The 12,813-nt window shown below is 47.9% G+C and overlaps 1 long non-coding RNA gene across 1 annotated transcript; it reads right to left on the bottom strand.

Annotated features, from left to right (window-relative positions):
- Positions 1-7,896: 7,896 nt before the first annotated feature.
- Positions 7,897-11,547, bottom strand: LOC135773114 (uncharacterized). Its single transcript, XR_010543442.2, has 3 exons — positions 11,463-11,547; positions 11,288-11,356; positions 7,897-8,012 (listed from the first exon to the last, which is right to left on the bottom strand). It is a non-coding gene; the product is annotated as an uncharacterized lncRNA (long non-coding RNA).
- Between the last annotated feature and the right edge of the window lie 1,266 nt (positions 11,548-12,813).

The raw sequence follows: 12,813 nt of genomic DNA, 5'->3' as shown, positions 1-12,813 counted from the left end.
GCTTATTAAAAATAAACATCGAACCAGAAAATTTTTTTTATTGTATTTATTTTACAATATTAAACTAGCCAATAGTATATCAAATCTTAATATACAAAACTAAAACTCTTCATACACAGTATTGCATAATTAAAATGATAAAAAACATAATTTATAATAGTATATTCTCTGCAAAATATACACTTTTATATAACAAGGGTTTTAAATGTTTATTTTAAAATATTCAGGTGTCATATCCAGCCATAGTCTTGTGTGGCCTTCCTTCTGAAGGTCTGTGAACCATGGCAGCTTTCAATGGCCAAGGACTGCCAAGGAGGCCATATGACTGACATGTAAAGCAACCAATCACGTCTTGCGTTATGCCGCGTCATGTTTAGGGGCTTGGAGATGTTGCCACAATAACAGACCAGTGTGCAACCATCATTCAAGAACATCTCTAATGTTTATACAATAGCAAACAAAATTAAAATACCTTTTAAACATGCAGTGTTTATACAATTGTAAATAAGCATTTTGTCACCAATGTAAACATGAAAGCTTTCTTCTTTGATTAGATGGCTTTGTGCTGTGTCCGGGCAGCCTGTTAAAGATTGGGACACATATCTCCTGGACCCACATGTGCCAGCTTAACAGGAGACTTTTCCCGACAGTCAAAGAGGCATTACGTCACGAAAGTGCGGAATTGTAGGATGACCGTAGTCTTTAGGGTGCCATTTGGGACAGGCCCGTCATTTTTGTTTTACTAACCCAGACAAATAATGTTAAACGCATAGTACAGTGCATGACAATGAAAATCAATTTGTACACTGTTCTTTTAATGAGGTTTATTTAATGAATGGTCATGTGATCCAACCAATCAGTGTTGAAGTCCAGCGTTGCACACTTCAAGTTTTTGGTTGAATGAGTGCATCATTCGGGTACTCAAGTACACTTTTTTGTATTTTCAGTGTGTTGTAGAATAGTGCATAAGTGTGCGATGTAGGATGCACAGAGTGTTACTGTATGTAGGTGGCAAGAGTCATGCAAAGAAGAGCAAAAACTTGATCAGTAATGTGATCAGTTCTAGCAAGAATAGCATGTTATAACTAATGTTTGTTGTTAGTTGTCTTATTTTAACCATATTACAATAAAGACAAAGACAAACACTTCCTGACCTTCACTGAATGTTTGTATCCATAGTAATAGTTGCGTATGATTCTCTTGATTGTCCTCAATGTTAAAAGATGAATCTTAACATCAAACGGTCACTGGTGAACAGGGTTCAAAGATGCAGAAGATGTGGACAAGCAAAGATTCTGCAGGACCTGGATGGTTTGTCAGAAGATCAGCAAACAGTTTAATAGCGCAGGACAAACACGAAACCATTAATTTCACAAGACATAAAAGCTGTCATTGATTTGTAACATCTCGCCATATTAAGAAACAGGTGTATGTTATTTTTTAGAAATTCTATTATTATTTGTGTAAAAATTTCTCTTGTGAAATAACTTCAGGGGATGACTGAATTAAAAACAAACCTTCCTTTTTCAGCATTTTCCAGATTCTGCAAGGTGGATATACTCGTGTTAGGTTCTAGCTCCCAAAGGGAGAGAAGCCTGACAACCCACTACTCGGGACCACCCAAGCAAGCAAGGAGGCATGGAATTGCGGCACTAGAAAAGGGCACAAAACCAAATACCATATAAAACGAAGCTTTTATTTTTATACAATACTGAAGTGAATAAACAATAATAACTTTCTGGGAAAAGGGGAGGGCTGGACAGACCAAAACAAAAAAATAAACAAAAGTCCCCACCCCTTACCTGTACTGTCCCCAAAAAGATCCCTGCCTGGCACACAGTCAAGGCTCCCTAACCAAACTTACAGCTGGTGGTCCGCCCAGATCTACCTAGTGTTTCTAGACAGAGAAGTATACCTATAGATGAAATGTACACCCCAGGGTAGCTCTAAATCTACTCCCAAACTCCCTGTAAAAAAAGAAAAAGATAATTAACACAAATTATAAGGATATACAAACAAATGCTCCCTCCTGCTGCTACAAATTCCAAAAATATGGAACACAAGCTAGGTTTATGAACACACAAAATAGTTTGAAAACTATTGTAAAATGTTAAATATTTATATCAAAATGTCAGAAAATTGTCTAAATGTCATAAATATACCAACATAGGGTACAACCAAAACCTCCCCGAGCATTTTACATAAAACTTTTTTACATAAAAAACCCCACTCTAGAGCAGGTTTAAGCCTACAGACCTGTTGCTATGACAGCAACTCTAGAATAAGCTTTGAACAACAAGATAATCCAAAATAAAGCCAAATTGTCTATCAAATTGAGTGGAATATCCATGTATGAAGAAAGGGCACCTGGTCTGCAAACAAATTAGTATTCAATAAAGCAAAGGCAAATTAAAATGCATGAACAACAGACTGCAGTACATTCAGGCAACACAATAAATTGCAAAACACAATCCAGAGAACTGGTTTTATTTGGGTCAATTGTAAAAGCCACAAGGACATAAAAACAGCAAATTTAGTGATGAAGAGAACTAAGAAGTGACTTGAGAGCAAAAGCACATTTTGGTTTAAACATGCAGGTGATAAAAGGCAAATGGCTAGATTCTTGTGCTTTTGACTGGTGCTTGTGCTGGTGAGAGCCGGGCTCATTTGGCTGAAGATTGGACTCAGGGTAGCCAGAGATGAACTTCTCCAGCTGGGACTGAGCCTCAAGAAGGCCAGAGGGGGACTCCTCCAGCTGGGACTGAGGCTCAGGGAAGCCAGAGGGGGACTCCTCCAGCTGGGACTGAGGCTCGGGGAAGCCAGAGGGGGACTCCTCCAGCTGGGACTGAGGCTCGGGGAAGCCAGAGGGGGACTCCTCCAGCTGGGACTGAGGCTCGGGGAAGCCAGAGGGGGACTCCTCCAGCTGGGACTGAGGCTCGGGGAAGCCAGAGGGGGACTCCTCCAGCTGGGACTGAGGCTCGGGGAAGCCAGAGGTGGGCACCTCTGTCTGAGGCTCGGGTTGTCCAGACGTGGGCTCTTCAAGCTGAGGCTGATGCTCGGGGAGGCCAAAGGTGGACTCCACTGTCTGGGGCTTGGAAAGGCCAGGGCTGGGCTCCACTTGCTGGGGCTGAGGCTCAGGGTGGGCAGAGGTGGGCTCCTCAAGTTTGGGATGAGACTCAAGGTGGCCGAAGGTGGGTTCCACCGGCCGAGGCTGATTTTTGGGGTGGCCACGGGTGGGCTCCTCTGGCCGAGGCTGATTTTTAGGATGGCCACGGGTGGTGGGCTCCTCTGGCCAGGGCTGGGTGTGGCCACGGGTGGTAGGCTCCTCTGGCCGGCGCTGATTTTTGGGGTGGCCACGGGTGGGCTCCTCTGGCCGAGACTGATTTTTGGGATGGCCACGGGTGGGATCCTCTGGCCGAGGCTGATTTTTGGGGTGGCTATGGGTGGTGTTCTCTTCTGGCCGGGGCTGGGCTTTAACAGTATGGGCCCATGAATTGGACATTTGCAAAAACACATGTGCTCACATGACCTCACGTGTACTGTATGTGACTTCACTATGTCATGTTTCACACAGTTTAGACTGCATTGTAGTTTTCTTATATCACAAATGTTTCATGCTGCAACTGTAAATGTTTGCTGGATTCTTTAAGGATTATTTGGAAATTGATAATTGTAGTTAATACTGTTGTATACTTTAACAGCAGTCCCTCTATAACAGACAGTGATGAGGAAGAGTTAACACAATAAATGTAAGACAAAAGGTTCACTTTGTTTTTTAATGTATAGCATAGCTATATTTTTTAAAAGTGCATCGCAACTTTATTACATGTTCAATTTGAAAACGCTCTTCTTATTAGTCACGCATCTTCTAAAGATTGTGCAAAGGCAAATTAAAATGCATGAACAACAGACTGCAGTACATTCAGGCAACACAATAAATTGCAAAACACAATCCAGAGAACTGGTTTTATTTGGGTCAATTGTAAAAGCCACAAGGACATAAAAACAGCAAATTTAGTGATGAAGAGAACTAAGAAGTGACTTGAGAGCAAAAGCACATTTTGGTTTAAACATGCAGGTGATAAAAGGCAAATGGCTAGATTCTGGTGCTTTTGACTGGTGCTTGTGCTGGTGAGAGCCGGGCTCATTTGGCTGAAGATTGGACTCAGGGTGGCCAGAGATGAACTTCTCCAGCTGGGACTGAGCCTCAAGAAGGCCAGAGGGGGACTCCTCCAGCTGGGACTGAGGCTCAGGGAAGCCAGAGGGGGACTCCTCCAGCTGGGACTGAGGCTCGGGGAAGCCAGAGGGGGACTCCTCCAGCTGGGACTGAGGCTCGGGGAAGCCAGAGGGGGACTCCTCCAGCTGGGACTGAGGCTCGGGGAAGCCAGAGGGGGACTCCTCCAGCTGGGACTGAGGCTCGGGGAAGCCAGAGGGGGACTCCTCCAGCTGGGACTGAGGCTCGGGGAAGCCTGAGGGGGACTCCTCCAGCTGGGACTGAGGCTCGGGGAAGCCAGAGGTGGGCACCTCTGTCTGAGGCTCGGGTTGTCCAGACGTGGGCTCTTCAAGCTGAGGCTGATGCTCGGGGAGGCCAAAGGTGGACTCCACTGTCTGGGGCTTGGAAAGGCCAGGGCTGGGCTCCACTTGCTGGGGCTGAGGCTCAGGGTGGGCAGAGGTGGGCTCCTCAAGTTTGGGATGAGACTCAAGGTGGCCGAAGGTGGGTTCCACCGGCCGAGGCTGATTTTTGGGGTGGCCACGGGTGGGCTCCTCTGGCCGAGGCTGATTTTTGGGATGGCCACGGGTGGTGGGCTCCTCTGGCCGGGGCTGGGTGTGGCCACGGGTGGTAGGCTCCTCTGGCCGGCGCTGATTTTTGGGGTGGCCACGGGTGGGCTCCTCTGGCCGAGACTGATTTTTGGGGTGGCCACGGGTGGTGGGCTCCTCTGGCCGGGGCTGATTTTTGGGGTGGCCACGGGTGGGATCCTCTGGCCGAGGCTGATTTTTGGGGTGGCTACGGGTGGTGTTCTCCTCTGGCCGGGGCTGGGCTTGGTCATGGGTGGTGGGCTCCTCTGGCCGGGGCTGATTTTTGGGGTGGCCACGGGTGGGCTCCTCTGGCCGAGGCTGATTTTTGCGATGGGCACGGGTGGTGGGCTCCTCTGGCCGGGGCTGATTTTTGGGGTGGCTACGGGTGGTGTTCTCCTCTGGCCGGAGCTGGGCTTGGTCACGGGTGGTGTTCTCCTCTGGCCGGAGCTGGGCATGGTCACGGGTGGTGTTCCCCTCTGGCCGGGGATGGCCTTGGCCATGGGTGGTGTTCCCCTCTGGCCAGGGATGGGCTTGGCCACGGGAGGTGGGCTCCTCTGGCCGGGGCTCACGGTGGCCAGAGGTGGGCACCTCTGTCTGGGGCTCGGGTTGTCCAGACGTGGGCTCTTCAAGCTGAGGCTGATGCTCGGGGAGGCCAAAGGTGGACTCCACTGTCTGGAGCTTGGAAAGGCCAGGGCTGGGCTCCACTTGCTGGGGCTGAGGCTCAGGGTGGGCAGAGGTGGGCTCCTCCAGCTGGGGCTCAGGGTGGCCAAAGCTGTGCTCCTCAAGTTTGGGCTGAGACTCAAGGTGGCCGAAGGTGGGTTCCACCGGCCGAGGCTGATTTTTGGGGTGGCCACGGGTGGGCTCCTCTGGCCGAGGCTGATTTTTGAGATGGCCACGGGATGTGGGCTCCTCTGGCCGGGGCTGGGTGTGGCCACGGGTGGTGGGCTCCTCTGGCCGGGGCTGATTTTTGGAGTGGCTATGGGTGGTGTTCTCTTCTGGCCGGGGCTGGGCTTGGTCACGGGTTGTGTTCTCCTCTGGCCGGGGCTGGGCTTGGTCACGGGTGGTGGGCTCCTCTTGCCGGGGCTGGGTGTGGGCACGGGTGGTGGGCTCCTCTTGCCGGGGCTGATTTTTGGGGTGGCTATGGGTGGTGTTCTCTTCTGGCCGGGGCTGGGCTTGGTCACGGGTGGTGTTCTCCTCTGGCCGGGGCTGGGCTTGGTCACGGGTGGTGTGCTTCTCTGGCCGGGGCTGGGTGTGGGCACGGGTGGTGGGCTCCTCTGGCCGGGGCTGATTTTTGGGGTGGCCACGGGTGGTGGGCTCCTCCCGCTGGGGCTCAGGGTGGCCAAAGCCGTGCTCCTCAAGTTTGGGCTGAGACTCAAGGTGGCCGAAGGTGGGTTCCACCGGCCGAGGCTGATTTTTGGGACGGCCACGGGTGGTGGGCTCCTCTGGCCGGGGCTGGGTGTGGCCACGGGTGGTGGGCTCCTCTGGCCGGGGCTGATTTTTGGAGTGGCTATGGGTGGTGTTCTCTTCTGGCCGGGGCTGGGCTTGGTCACGGGTGGTGTTCTCCTCTGGCCGGGGCTGGGCTTGGTCACGGGTGGTGGGCTCCTCTTGCCGGGGCTGGGTGTGGGCACGGGTGGTGGGCTCCTCTGGCCGGGGCTGGGCTTGGTCACGGGTGGTGGGCTCCTCTTGCCGGGGCTGGGTGTGGGCACGGGTGGTGGGCTCCTCTGGCCGGGGCTGGGCTTGGTCACGGGTGGTGGGCTTCTCTGGCCGGGGCTGGGTGTGGGCACGGGTGGTGGGCTCCTCTGGCCGGGGCTGATTTTTGGGGTGGCCACGGGTGGTGGGCTTCTCTGGCTGGGGCTGATTTTTGGGTTGGCCACGGGTGGGCTCCTCTGGCCGAGGCTGATTTTTGGGGTGGCTATGGGTGGTGTTCTCTTCTGGCCGGGGCTGGGCTTGGTCACGGGTGGTGTTTTCCTCTGGCCGGGGCTGGGCTTGGTCACGGGTGGTGGGCTTCTCTGGCCGGGGCTGGGTGTGGGCACGGGTGGTGGGCTCCTCTGGCCGGGGCTGATTTTTGGGGTGGCCACGGGTGGTGGGCTTCTCTGGCTGGGGCTGATTTTTGGGTTGGCCACGGGTGGGCTCCTCTGGCCGAGGCTGATTTTTGGGGTGGCTACGGGTGGTGTTCTCCTCTGGCCGGGGCTGGGCTTGGTCACGGGTGGTGTTCTCCTCTGGCAGGAGCTGGGCTTGGTCACGGGTGGTGTTCCCCTCTGGCCAGGGCTGGCCTTGGCCACGGGTGGTGTTCCCCTCTGGCCGGGGCTGGGCTTGGCCATGGGAGGTGGGCTCCTCTGGCCGGGGCTCATGGTGGCCAAAGGTGGGCACCTCTGTCTGGGGCTCAGGTTGTCCAGACGTGGGCTCTTCAAGCTGAGGCTGATGCTTGGGGAGGCCAAAGGTGGACTCCACTGTCTGGGGCTTGGAAAGGCCAGGGCTGGGCTCCACTTGCTGGGGCTGAGGCTCAGGGTGGGCAGAGGTGGGCTCCTCCAGCTGGGGCTCAGGGTGGCCAAAGCGGTGCTCCTCAAGTTTGGGCTGAGGCTCAAGGTGGCCGAAGGTGGGTTCCACCGGCCGAGGCTGATTTTTTGGGGGGGCACGGGTGGGCTCCTCTGGCCGAGGCTGATTTTTGGGGTGTCCACGGGTGGGCTCCTCTAGCCGAGGCTGATTTTTGGGGTGGCCACGGGTGGTGTTCCCCTCTGGCCGGGGCTCACGGTGGCCAGAGGTAGGCACCTCCATCTGGGGTTGAAGCTTGGGGTGACCGGAGGTGGGCTCCTCCAGCTGGGGCTGTGGTTGGCCATGGGTGGGCTCCTCTGGCTGGGGCTGAGGCTTGGGGTGACTAGAGGTGGGCTCCTTTGGCTGGGGCTTTGGTTGGCCAGAGCCGGGCTCTTCTGACTGGTGCTGAGGCTGGCCAGAGCTGTGCTCTTCTGGCTGGGGCTGAGGCTGTGGGTGCCCAGAGGTGCCCAGTAACTCTGACCCATCATAGCCTATGACAAAGATACGAATCTTATTGGGTGTCTGTTAAAGCTTTAATTAATGAGTGAATGTTTTAAGAATACCTGTTTGAATAACTAAGCCAGATGCATTATTTACAGACAGTAGGACAGCCATGTTGCACTTTGCCTCCTCTGGTGTTGGATTTTGGTTAATTACTTGATAAGGAATAGGGAGTGGGTTATCTGGAAAAGACGCAAACTGTAAGACCAGACAAGTTCATGTAACCTTTTTTCTACCTTTACAAATTGTACATATTTAACTATATTAAGTGAACTTTGAAAAACAGACCACCTTGCAATGCAGAGGCACAGATAATTTTAAGTAACAAATCAAACACTGGCTTCATCAAAATACCCCTTTGTGGTCTTTCCACTTGACTACTTTTCCAGTATTTGACCCAAAAGTTCTAGTGAGAGTTTAGATCACTAGTGTGCATGTTGAATTACTCATTTAATGGAACAAGTCCAAGGAGCAGCAACAATTTACACCTCATTTCCTTTATTATCCAAATTCTTTAAGTTTTGCTTCGAATAAAAAACCCTCTTAAATGAACATTGGCTGAACTAATCTACTCTTATCCGAAACAAGAGGATACGCTTCAGTTTAGATAGTGTAGGTTTAGTGCTTGTTAAGGGCACTGCACATCTGGCATTTTTAAGACATGGGACAATCTTGCATACTTCCTGTTGCCTGCACATGCTCAAGTGGCCAAGACTGCAAGTTTGGGTATTTGGGCAGTCTTAGAAAATCATTAGACATAGTTTAACAACTCTAAACAGACACAAAAAAAGTATAAAATAGGACAAAGAACAACAGTGCATAATAAAAACGCTACAGCAAGACAACAGGCCTGTAATAGTAGCAACAATGTATGCATGCAGCAATGTACAATAAATATATTAATGAACCAGTTTTACTCAGATAAATTGACTCAACTGTTGCAATTTGAGAGAAACTACAAAAATAAAGCATTTTATTTGTGCCCAATCACATTATCCCAAATGTTTAAAAGCTTGAATCCAGAGAATCTGCAGTTTTATTTTTACCCAGTTTCTGGTATCGCTTTTCAATATTGTCAGTTTTCGATTTTTCTGCCATAGAAACCACTGTGCAAACCCAAAGGCCAATGACAAAGTACAGCGAGAGCGAATCAGAAAACATTACCCAATAGTTTGTCAAATGCTGATCATCTGCGCAGGGCCGCATGATCAAATATGCAGCATGCGGGTGGCTATAGTGACGTCTAGCACGCCCACTGTTGTGGATTCAGTCAATATACACTACCATTGTCTCGTTTCAGAAGGCTGCATCCTTCACATCCTCCTGAGGTTGCATCCTCTGAAGGACGCAGTATACGCAAGATACTAACCTAGAATTAAACTAGACTTAAAGGCGCTCTAAGCGAATTGACCCGTTTTAGACCATAAAACATTTTTTGTTACATACAGCAAACATCTCCTCACTATCTGCTTGCTGCCTGTCCGCTGATCAAACTGTAAAAAACCGCGATCTCTGTAGACAGCCCAGGCTTCACAAACGGCAATAACACAGTGGCCAAACCTACAAACAGAAACCATAACAGTGTATCAGCCAATAAACGACAAGGAGGATTTGGGGGTGGGGGTTGGGCGCGTTCATGAAAGCACGGAAGGGAGGGTGAGGAGTTAGCTACGCTCCGTCTGTTTGAAAACAATTCAAACGTCAACATTAACTAACGTCTCGCCGATTCGCTTAGAATGCCTTTAAGACATACAGACAGAAAGTAAAAAAGGAAGTACCATGTTGCTTTGCCAAAAGGTTTATAGCGTCATTGTGCTCACACAAACATGTTAAATAAAGAATAATAATTTCTATATTTGGAATAACTTGATAAAATGTGTTTGCGTTTTAATGTACAATGTTTGAGGAGCTGTGGTGTACAAACAGATATCGGTTACAAATATTAGAGAGATATTAAGACTTAAGCCGAAAGTATACTCGGGACGTCCGCGTATGCACGCCGTCCGCATGACGTCATTTTCGTCATCAGGAGGGTGCGCGGACGGCCGCGCGGACCGTCCGCGTGCAGCCCAAAATTTGAGACCGCGCGGACAGTGCGCGTACAGTCCGCGTACGACAGCGCATGCGCGTGAAAATATTTAGACAGGACACTCCACTATAAACAATTATACAAAGGAAATAAACAGCATTTGCACACACACTATCGTTTTTCTTCTTTAACTTTTACTTCTTCCAAGAACAGAAAGCTCTGGAGCATGTTTGTTTGATTCCTGTTCTTTGTTGTCTTCTTGTTTGTTCTAAACTGTGTTTGCAATGGTGGATCAGTTACTTTTCTTCACCTATCCTAATGTTTTAATGTACTCTAAATGTCACCAAATCAGTGCTGCCCTGACAGCCTGTTAGACTAATAATTTGAATAAGAAATCATTTGTATTGCGTATAGTGTCGAACGCGGCCATCCGCGTGTAGCCGCGGGGACTATACCCGGAAAGCTGCGCGGACGCGTGCGCGCGCGAGCCGGACGCGGACGCGGAAAAAAAGTATACCCGGCCCTTTAGGTTAACCCGCTTTTACCAGAGATTTGAGGAAAGCTGTAAGGTAATGAGCCAATAATTATTCAGTTAACCAAATTTCTACAGCTACACATAATATTACTGTACATGTACAGTATTTTATATGGCATGTAAAAATACAAACACAAATTTAATTTGATGTTCAATATTTTAAAAGAAAACATAATTTCATTAAGTTTCAAAGTTTTAATGGTTTTATATCACATTACTCAACATAAAAAATGCCTCATTTATGTGTCTAAGGCAATTTAAAATGTACCTTATCTACAAAAGGTAAAACTACTTCAACTTGCAAGTACTTTTACATTTAAACAATCTTTACTAATATTAACAGCTAGTGTGTAGAATGACGTTGAGAACTGATGATGTTCATGGGACAAAGAATTGTGGGTAATTTGCAGCAGCAAAGGATACATCTCATGGATCCTCCAAATTCCTGTGAAAGGTCACATTTGAAGGTCACGTTCGTAATGTCCTACTTTTCTGAAATGAGGCCGATGACGCTAGCAGCTTTCAAATGTGACCTTTGGAGCCTAATGAAACGAGACACAGCTACGGTGTTGTTGCCTTACATTATATAACAGTTAAACTACCTCAGAACATTATGAACAGAACTTGTGATGCAGATCAAATCGAAGGTGAATATTACAACTTCCATTATCAGGTTGTAGCCATTGTGGTTTAACAAGCTCTAGTGCCAAAAATTACATAGGCTATCAAAACACTTGAATAACAGAAGGAACATTTTAGGGCTTGTTAGGTGCACTTCGCATTTTAGGTAAAACAAAAAAAGTTACTTGGGGCACATTGATGAAACGATAAACCTTATATTGTAAAGTTGGTATGGGTGATATTTAGCCTCAAGGCACACATAGACTACAAACCTTTACTCCCAAGAAGTTCTTGCTGAACATCAGTCTTGTAAGTTTTATATCCCACAGGAGAAGTTTGTCCTAAATAAGAAATTAAAGAAATTCACATAAAATTAATCATCATTTATGAATAAATGTTAAACAATACCACAGCATAAACATCATATAATCATAGCAATAACTTTACCTTTGAGTAAAAAGTGGTGACGCAACAACAAACAAAACAAAAGTTTGAAACCATCCATCATGGCTGTTTCAACTCAAACCATCAATCTAATTCTGCTCATAGAGGCCTGCTTTAACCAGGGTTTATAAAAGTTCTTAATCTTCAGCACCTGGGCTTCTTGTTAGTGGGCAAATTAGTGGCAGAAGGATTTCAATTCAACTATTGCACGTTGGTCAAATCCAGTTTTTGATTCTAATTTTAATCACACCCTGCAAATAAGGGCAGCAGTGGTTTAGTGGTTCATGTAGGTTGTTTACAAATCGGAAGGTTGGTGGTTCAATCCCCGGTTCCACCTGACCAAGTGTCAAGGTGTCCTGGAGCAAGACACCTAACCCCAGCAGCTCCTAACAAGCTGGATGGGCCTTGCATGGCTGACACTGACTGGTTCACGAGTGTGTTAGTGCATTGGTTCACAAACTTTTTCAGTGTGCGGCCCCCCTTGTGTACGGTGCATTCCTTTGCGGCCCTCCAAAGAAAATTAAGACAAATTTGTTCTAAAGGGTAGCATTTTAATTAAACAAAACATTTTAAATTATACAAAGTAGTGCTGTTGGTTAGTACTGTAGCATTTTTTGTAGGTTTAATTACACAGAATTCATGATAAATTAATGTATTTTATAAAATGTCATAAAACTGGGGCCCCCCTTGCACCATCTCGCAGCCCCCCTGGGGGCCCCGGACCCCAGTTTGAGAACCACTGTGTTAGTGAATAGTTGAAGAGCTTTGGATGGCCATGTGTCTATGAAAGCTCTACATAAATGTAGTCCATTTACCATATAACAAGGAAACAGGTTTATGTGAAGGTGATAATACAGGTTTATGTGAAGTATGTTTAATAGAGGAACAGTGAAACATGTATGAAAGAGAAAGGCAAAATCTTAAGGAACTGCAATCACTGGGAAACCAAGATTTCACATTAAGTAAAATATTAATTGATGGATCAAGTGCAGGGAAGACGTTAAATGCCATTATGAGATTTATTATAATGAGTGATAAAAATAGAGTATAGAATATAGTTCAATCTCTTCATACTCTATCACAGTAGAGGGCAGTATGCACCTATGACGTTGGTTCGCAACCCGCCATAAAATATAAAGAAGAAAAATCCTGATCATAGGGTGTATCCTTCTATGGCCTTGTCCCAAATGACCCACTTCATGTGGACTTTCGGTCTTGTGGCCTTAAATTGTGCATGCTTGCTTAGTCTATGAGTCCGTAGGGTGTCCCATCTGTCATTTTTATGCTCCGAAGTGTGCTTATCAGCACCCCCTTTGCACCATAGGTGCGATCTTCGGGCGAAACCCGCATTGCA

The sequence above is a fragment of the Paramisgurnus dabryanus genome, chromosome 9 (genome assembly GCF_030506205.2).
Source record: "Paramisgurnus dabryanus chromosome 9, PD_genome_1.1, whole genome shotgun sequence".
Classification (NCBI taxonomy): domain Eukaryota; kingdom Metazoa; phylum Chordata; class Actinopteri; order Cypriniformes; family Cobitidae; genus Paramisgurnus; species Paramisgurnus dabryanus.
Note: the sequence above shows the minus strand (reverse complement) of the source record. Positions and strands in the feature narration are given on the sequence as shown.